At 42.2% G+C, this 7,846-nt stretch overlaps 1 pseudogene; it reads right to left on the bottom strand.

The window, feature by feature from the left end:
* Window positions 1–1,097: 1,097 nt before the first annotated feature.
* LOC103230590 (profilin-1 pseudogene) lies at window positions 1,098–7,189 on the bottom strand (annotated as a pseudogene).
* Window positions 7,190–7,846: the final 657 nt, after the last annotated feature.

Here is a 7,846-nt window from a genome sequence, read left to right as displayed (position 1 = left end):
TTTACAATAGCTTCTCATACATTAAGTTTTTAAATTACTGACCAAGCATAATCTACTTGCTGTCTTTGGTATGGAATCAAGACTATTTTCAATCTATCATTAAGTGGTCAGTACTCAGTGGAGGGGTAGTCAGAGGCTCAGAGTGCCGTGTTGAAGAGTAACGTGTTGGAAAGTGTCCCTAGCCAGAAATGTGGACTGGCTTGGGGGGTGTGAAGATATACTGCAACCTCTGCCTCCCAGGCAAAACCTTTTGGCTTTTGGGAAAGTTCACAAATAGATAAAATATTGCTTTACCTCATTGTTCCTTGTTCCTAAAACATATGTTCACACGTGAAGACACATACAATATCTATCATTCTTTCAACCACCCAACTAGATGGTTCATATTTTCTCCGTGTTACTGTTAAGGAAATTCAGTTTCTACATCTTAAAGAAAAACGTTGGTTAACTATAGGAGCTGGGTATGAACGCAACTTTTCCCCAGGGCCTGGGCTCTCTGAGCGACTGGTTAGTTCTTCTGATTTGACTGAAGTTAAGTAAACTTACCAGTAGATAATACTTCACAGTGGCAAGTATTATTAAAGAGAGGGATTTCATGACTGGAACATTTATCTATTCATTTCCTTTCTAAGTTCTTCAATTCCACAGAGAACAGAAAATCTCTTCCCTGCAGATCAGTTAAATCCATGTAACAGATTTCAGTAAGCATGACTCAAAGGGTTTTTTAATTAAGAAAGCATTACAATATAATTTGTTTTTGAAGATGGAACAGTGATCTCCCACTAGCAAAATTAAATGATGAGAGACAGCCAAGGAGGCAATCACACACAGTCACTCTAAGTCAGCTATTTGGCTTTACGTGAGAACAGTGTGTCCTTTAAAAAGTCCAGTTCGGGTAGGTTAGATCCAATTCTCAAGCTGGGGAGGGGATTATCTCAACAGAAAGAGCTATCTTCTCTGTGGCTCTTTGGTCTATGTAAAAGTGAAATAACATCCGATGTGGAAAATCAGGAGATGTCTTCATCTCAGTGGCCTCTGAGCATCCTCCTGGGAACTGTGTGCATTGCAGATTATCTGTGGTTATAGTTCCGGTCCAGCTAGCTCCCTACCGAGCTCCTCGTCTTGCAGAATCTAGCCAGCCTATGCTCAGGAAATTCAGAACGATTTTTGCTATTAGCACCAGCAAGACTGAATTGAAAAGGTAAATCTGCTAAAAACAAAAACAACATAATGTGACCAAGTCACCTAATAGGACCCAAGTTAAATATAACTTTGGATTAAAATTTTAAAAATAGTTTATATGCTTTTCTCTGCAACATTTAGTGTTGATTGTGCACTCTTTTAGGAATCTGCCTCCTGGGTTCAAGTGATTCTCCTGCCTCAGCCTCCCAAGTAGCTGGGACTACAGGCGTGTGCCACCACACCTGCCTAAGTTTTGTATTTTTAATAGAGGTGGGTTGTTACCATGTTGGCCAGGCTGGTCTCAAACTCCTGACCTCAGGTGATCTGCCCACCTTGCCCTCCCAAAGTGCTGGGAGACCCTGGGCATGAGCCACCATGCCCGGCCCAGAGTTGTTTTTTTTTTTTTTTTTTTTTTTTTGAGGCGGAGTGTAGCTCTGTTGCCCAGGCTGGAGTGCAGTGGCCGGATCTCAGCTCACTGCAAGCTCCGCCTCCCGGGTTCACGCCATTCTCCGGCCTCAGCCTCCTGAGTAGCTGGGACTACAGGCGCCCGCCACCTCGCCCGGCTAGTTTTTTGTATTTTTTTAGTAGAGACGGGGTTTCACCGTGTTAACCAGGATGGTCTCGATCTCTTGACCTCGTGATCCGCCCGTCTCGGCCTCCCAAAGTGCTGGGATTACAGGCTTGAGCCACCGCGCCCAGCCCAGAGTTGTTTTTTTAATAACTTATGTTTTTCAGTGAAGTCAAAGGCTTCAACACACACTCCCTCTTTGTTATTAAAGACGGCGGCAGACACCTCTCAACTTGCTCTCGAATCATTTTTCATGCATCAGTCTTATCACCTCAACAAGATTGCAAGTTGCAATGAACTTTACATTTTGGGTGATAATTATTTCTTACCGTGCATTGCATTGTGCTGTGTACTTTATGTGCATTATGCGTTTTAACCTCACTGCAGTCCTGCAAGGCAGATGTTTTTATCTCTAGCTTATTGGTGAGAAAGCTGAAGTTCAGAGATGATAAGAAATTTGCCTAAGGTCACACACCTAGAAAGTTGCAGAGCCAAGATTTGAACAGATGACACCCTGGCTCATAACCTCATGTGCTTCTTCTATGCCACATGCTTTCCTTGCTCCTACACCTTGGTCAGGCGAATATTACTGACTCCTTAGTCACTGACGTTGGCTACGTGTATGTGGCCAAAGCCGAAGTGGAGGATATGACCAGAGAAAATAAATTGAAGGAGAAAAAGAAATAAAAGGTACTATCGAAGGGATATTATTTATTTTAGGTGGAAAAAACTTAAAGGTGTTTATACGCTAGAGGGAAAAAGCCAACAGGGCAGAAAAGGCACAAGTTATGATGCTAATAATAGCTGACATTTATTAGGCACATCCATGTGCCAGGAGCCACGCTGAGCACTTTACCAGGATTGCTTCACTAATCTTTCATAACACTCTTATAAAGTAGGTACTATTATTATCATGATATTTTACAGAGGAAAAAGTGACGCTTTATCCAAGCTCACACAATGGGTGGTGATTTAAAAACAGAGCGTCTGAACTGCTGTGCCTAGGAATGAAGAGGTAGACGCCTTTGTGGTGTGGAAGCTAAGCTTCTGTGTCACCAGCACTCAGTAAATATAATACCCAAGTGCTTTATTGACATTAATTAGTCATGTCTATAGTATCCTTTCGGGTAAGTCTGTATACATCCCCTTTTTACAAGTAAGAAAACCAAGATTCAGGGGCTAGTGACTTGCTCCAAGTCTTTTTCATGTTTAACATGAATTACAATATGTGTGGGGGTCTGTATCTTGAAAACATTATCAACCTTTGTTTCCAACACTTCTCATCTAGTGAATTGGAATGAAAATTCCTAGTTCGGGAAAGTAATGCACTTGGATGCAGTCACTTGGGGTATCTGACTCTTCTAAAGGTATCTGATCATCTAAATGATATAGACGTGGTACTGTTTTACAACACATCTCTCTGAATAAGACAACTAAATCTTCATATTTAAAAAAAATTATGCACAGAATATTTTGGTTTAATTATATACATTTTAAAAAATAATCACAGCATTATACAATTGAAAATAATGTTGAAAGAGTATAGGAAATGTAATATAAACTCTAGATGAATGAGAAGCTTGGAGAGAAAAAAACCATCACAAGTAGAAAGACATCATTTAAAAAAAACTTTTTTTTTTTTTTTTTTTTAATTTATAGAGATGGAGTTTCACTCTGTTGCCTAGGCTAGTCTCAAATTCCTGGGCTTAAGTGACCCTCCTGCCTCAGCCTCCTAAAGTGCTGGGATTATAGGTGTGAGCCACCGTGCCTGGCCAGTCAGCCTGCTATTTATTTTATTTTATTTTATTTTATTTTATTTTATTTTATTTTATTTTATTTTATTTATTTTTTGAGACAGAGTCTGGCTCTGTCCCCCAGGCTGGAGTGCAGCGGCGCAATCTCGGCTCACTGCAACCTCTGCCTCCCTTGTTGAGCCATTCCCCTGCTTCACCCTCTTGAGTAGCTGAACTCAAGTAGCTGAACTTGAGGGACTGCAGGTGCCCGCCACCACACCTGGCTAATTTTTTTGTATTTTTAGTAGAGACGGGGTTTCACTGTGTTAGCCAGGATGGTCTTGATCTCCTGACCTCATGATCCGCCCACTTTGGCCTCCCAAAGTGCTAGGATTACAGGCGTGAGCCACCGCGCCCGGCCTAATTTTATATTTAATTGTTCAACAATACATTGGTTCCCCCATTTTATAAAGCACTGTCCTGTATATACCTCATTTGCCTTCACAACAATTGGTATATTAGCTGTAATATCTTTAATCTACAAGTAACAGAAAACCTGGTTTAAATAGATGGAGATTGTTTTCGTCATTCAAAAGAGGCCTGGAGGTGGCATTCTGGGACTGGTGCGGGAAGACCAACAGTGTCTTCAAGGATCCAGGCCTCTTAGACCTTCCACGTCACCACTCTTACCATGCTAGCCACTTACACTCATGAATGTCACCTGGCTGTGGGACAGCTGCTCCAGTTGTTACACTTGTGTTCACAACTGGAAGAAGGAGGAAGGGAAGGAGCAGGCACCAGGTCATCTTTGCTTTTATTAAAAGGCAAAAGCTTTCCCAAAAGACTTTGTTTTCTAAATTTTTTTTTTTTTTTTTTTTTTTTTTAGGGACAGGGCTTCACTCTGTCACCCAGGCAGGTGTGGAGTGGTGTGATCATAGCTCACTGCAGCCTCGAACTCCTGAGCTCAAGTGATCCTCCCACCTCAGCCTCCTGAGAAGCTGGGACTTTAGAAATATGCCACTATGCCCAGCTAAATTAAATTTTTTTTTTTTTTTTTAATCGTAGAGATGGGTCTCGCTATACTGCCAAGGCTGGTCTCAAGCTACTGGACTCACACAGTCTTCCTGCCTTGGCTTCCCAAAGTGCTGGGATTACAGGCGTGAGCCACCACACCTGGCCCTCTCAACAGACTTTTCATTGGCCAGAACTGTGTCACCTGGCCATCCTTACTGCAAAGGAGAATGATAAAGCAATCATTTAGCGTTTACAGCCTGTCTGTAGTGGAGGTAGGCAAGAGAGAAGCTCACCAATTTACAGATGAGAAAGCTAATGTGCTTTCTCATTACTCAGCACAAACCCAAGTCTCATAGCTCCGGCACCTATGTTATTTCACTATACTACTCAGCTTCTCTAAATTCTGCCACAGGAAAGTATAAGTCAAAAAGAGGACAACTCTCAAAAATATGTAGTAATGGGGGCTGGGTGCGGTGGTTCATGTGCCTGTAGTTCCAGCTACATGGGAGGCTGAGGCAGGAGGATCATTTGAGCCCAGGTGTTCAAGTTCGATGCTGTAGTGAGCTATGATCCGGCCACTGCACTCTAACTTGGGTTACAGAGTAAGACCCTGTCTCTGGAAAAAAAAAAAAAAAAAAAAAAAAAAGTATAGCAATGGGATATATTATATTAAGAAATAAATTACTTTTAAAATTAATAATTTTAATATATGATACCGCTCTTGTTTAACAAAAATCATGATTCCATTTTTATAGATTAAATAGCAACTAAGCTTTAAAGAGATTGATTGAAGCATTATTATTGCAAAACACTGCAGGGAAACCCACAGGTGTTTGTTTGTTTACTTGAGACGGAGTCTCACTCTGTCACCTAGGCTGGAGTGCAGTGGTGGGATCACGGCTCCTTGCAGCCTCGACATCCTGAGCTCAAGTGATCCTCCCACTTTAGCCTCCCAAGTAGTTGGGACTACAGGTATGTGCCACCATGCCCGGCTGATTTTGTTTTTCAAATTTTTAGTAGGGACAAGGTCTCTCTATGTTGCCCAGGCTGGTCTTGAACTCCTGAAGCAATCCTTCCACCTTTGCTTCCCATAGTGCTGGGATTACAGACGTGACCCACTGCACCCAGCAACCCCCAGTTTTCAACAACAGGGCATTGGTTGAAGAAACTGTAGCATATCTATACCCTATGAAATAAATAGTCAGACGTAAAATTTCAGAATAATATTATTATTTACAATATTTTGTTAAATGAAATAAGTAAATTATAAAACTAGATATACAATGTCACCCTATACTTTTAAATCTATATTATCTACATAAAAGCTAGATTTAAATATAGCAAAATGTTCATAGTGATTATATTTAGGTGATGAGAATATATGATATTTTGGCTTCCATCTTTGTATTTTTTGTAATATAATTTTTAGGAGTCAGGTTTATTGAAGGATTATTTACATCTAAAATTCACCCATTTTAGGTGTATGTGTTTTGACCAATATCTACAATAATGTATCCACTACCATAATCAAAATACAGAATATTCCTTTGCCCCTAAAAGTTCCTTTGTGCCTTTTTGTAGCCAATTCCCCGCCCCCCCCCCCCCCAGTTACCGGCCCTTGGCAACCACTGATCTTATTTTAGTCTTGACAGTTTTGCCTTTTCTTTAATGTCATATAAATAAAAACATATATAGACCATAGCCTTTTGTTGCTGGCTTATGTCAACGGGAATGAGTGCTTTTAAGAGGCAGCTATGTTGTTGCACTTACAAGTAGTTCGTTTCTTTGTATTAATAAGCCATACTTCACAGCATAGATGTACCATAATATGTTTTCATCGGTTAGTGGACATTGGGTTGTCTTCAATTTTGGACTAATTATATCAACTTGCTAGTGCTGCCCTAACTAAGTACCACTCACTGGGTAGCTTAAACAACAGAAATATACTGTTCGACAGTTCTAAAGGCTACAAATCCAAAATCGAGGTTCCAGCAAGGTTTGTTCCTTTTTTTTTTTTTTTTTTTTTTTTTTTTTTTGTAGAATCTTTTTTATTCAGAAAAAAAATTCCCCCAAAAAAGTTTTCCAACCACACACAGGAGGGGTATGGGTAGGGGGACATGTCTGGGCATCAGCCCTGTCCCCCAGCCCATGTGGTTTTGGCAGCAATAAGGGGTGTGGGATAATGGTCCCCCAAATAAAATGGTGTATGGGTAGGGAAGGGGGATGCAAAGCTGTAGGGGGCGGTGAAGGGCAAGAGACGGACGAAGGCAGTACTGGGAACGCCAAAAGTGGGAGGTCATTTCATAACATTTCTTGTTGATCAAACCACTGTGGACACTTTCTTTGCCCATCAGCAGTACTAGCGTCAGTCTTGGTGACAGTGACATTGAAAGTGGGGGCTCCACCGGTACTCTTGGTATACTAAGATCCATGCAAAATTCCCCATCCTGCAGCAGTGAGTCCCGGATCACTGAACATTTCTGGCCCCCAAGCGTCAGCCCATTCACAAAAACACTTGACCGGTCTTTGCCAGCCGAGACACTAGCCTCAGCTGGCGTGATGCTGGCGAAGGTTTTCCAGGAGACAGCGGCCCAGATGGAGGGCGAGTCCTTGCAGCCCACGATGGCCGCGTCCTGACAGACGGAAGGGACTTCTGCCATAAGGTTGTTGATGTAGGCGTCCACCCGGCCATGGTCATGAGGTTGTCAATGTAGGCGTCCACCGGGCCATGGCGCTGCTGCTGGGGCCGCGGGCTGGGCTTGGGCTACCTCCGCTGGCGGGCGGCGGGAGGTGGAGGTGGAGAGCTCGGGGCACGCGCTGCAGTCCAGACCCTGGCTCTGCTCGCTGTGCAGCAGCCTTCGTACCACCTCCGGTTTGTTCCTTCCGTGAGTCATGAGGGAAGAAGGATCTCTTCCCGTTCTCTCTCTCTGGCTATCTGTATGTTTACATGGCATGCTCCCTGTATCTGTGCCTGTATTCACATTTCTCCTTTTAAAAAGACTCCAGTCATACTGGATTAAAAGCCCACTCTACTCCAGTATGATTTCATGTTAATTAATTATATCTGTAACCACCCTATTTCCAAATAAGGTCACATTCCCAGGTACTGGGGTTAGGACTTCATCATATTAATTGGGGAACAGGGGGTAATTCAACGCAGAACAAATAGTAAAGCTGCTATAAGCATTTGTGTGTAAGTCTTTGTGTAGTCATATATTTTCATTTCTCTTGGGTAAATACGTAGGAATAGAATTGCTGGATCATACGGTAATTGTATGTTTAACTTTATAAGAAACTGCCAAACTGTTTTCCAGGATGGCTGTACTATTTCATATTCCTACCAGTGGTG

The sequence above is a fragment of the Chlorocebus sabaeus genome, chromosome 25, assembly GCF_047675955.1.
Source record: "Chlorocebus sabaeus isolate Y175 chromosome 25, mChlSab1.0.hap1, whole genome shotgun sequence".
Taxonomy (NCBI): domain Eukaryota; kingdom Metazoa; phylum Chordata; class Mammalia; order Primates; family Cercopithecidae; genus Chlorocebus; species Chlorocebus sabaeus.
This window is presented reverse-complemented; position numbering and strand designations above follow the sequence as displayed.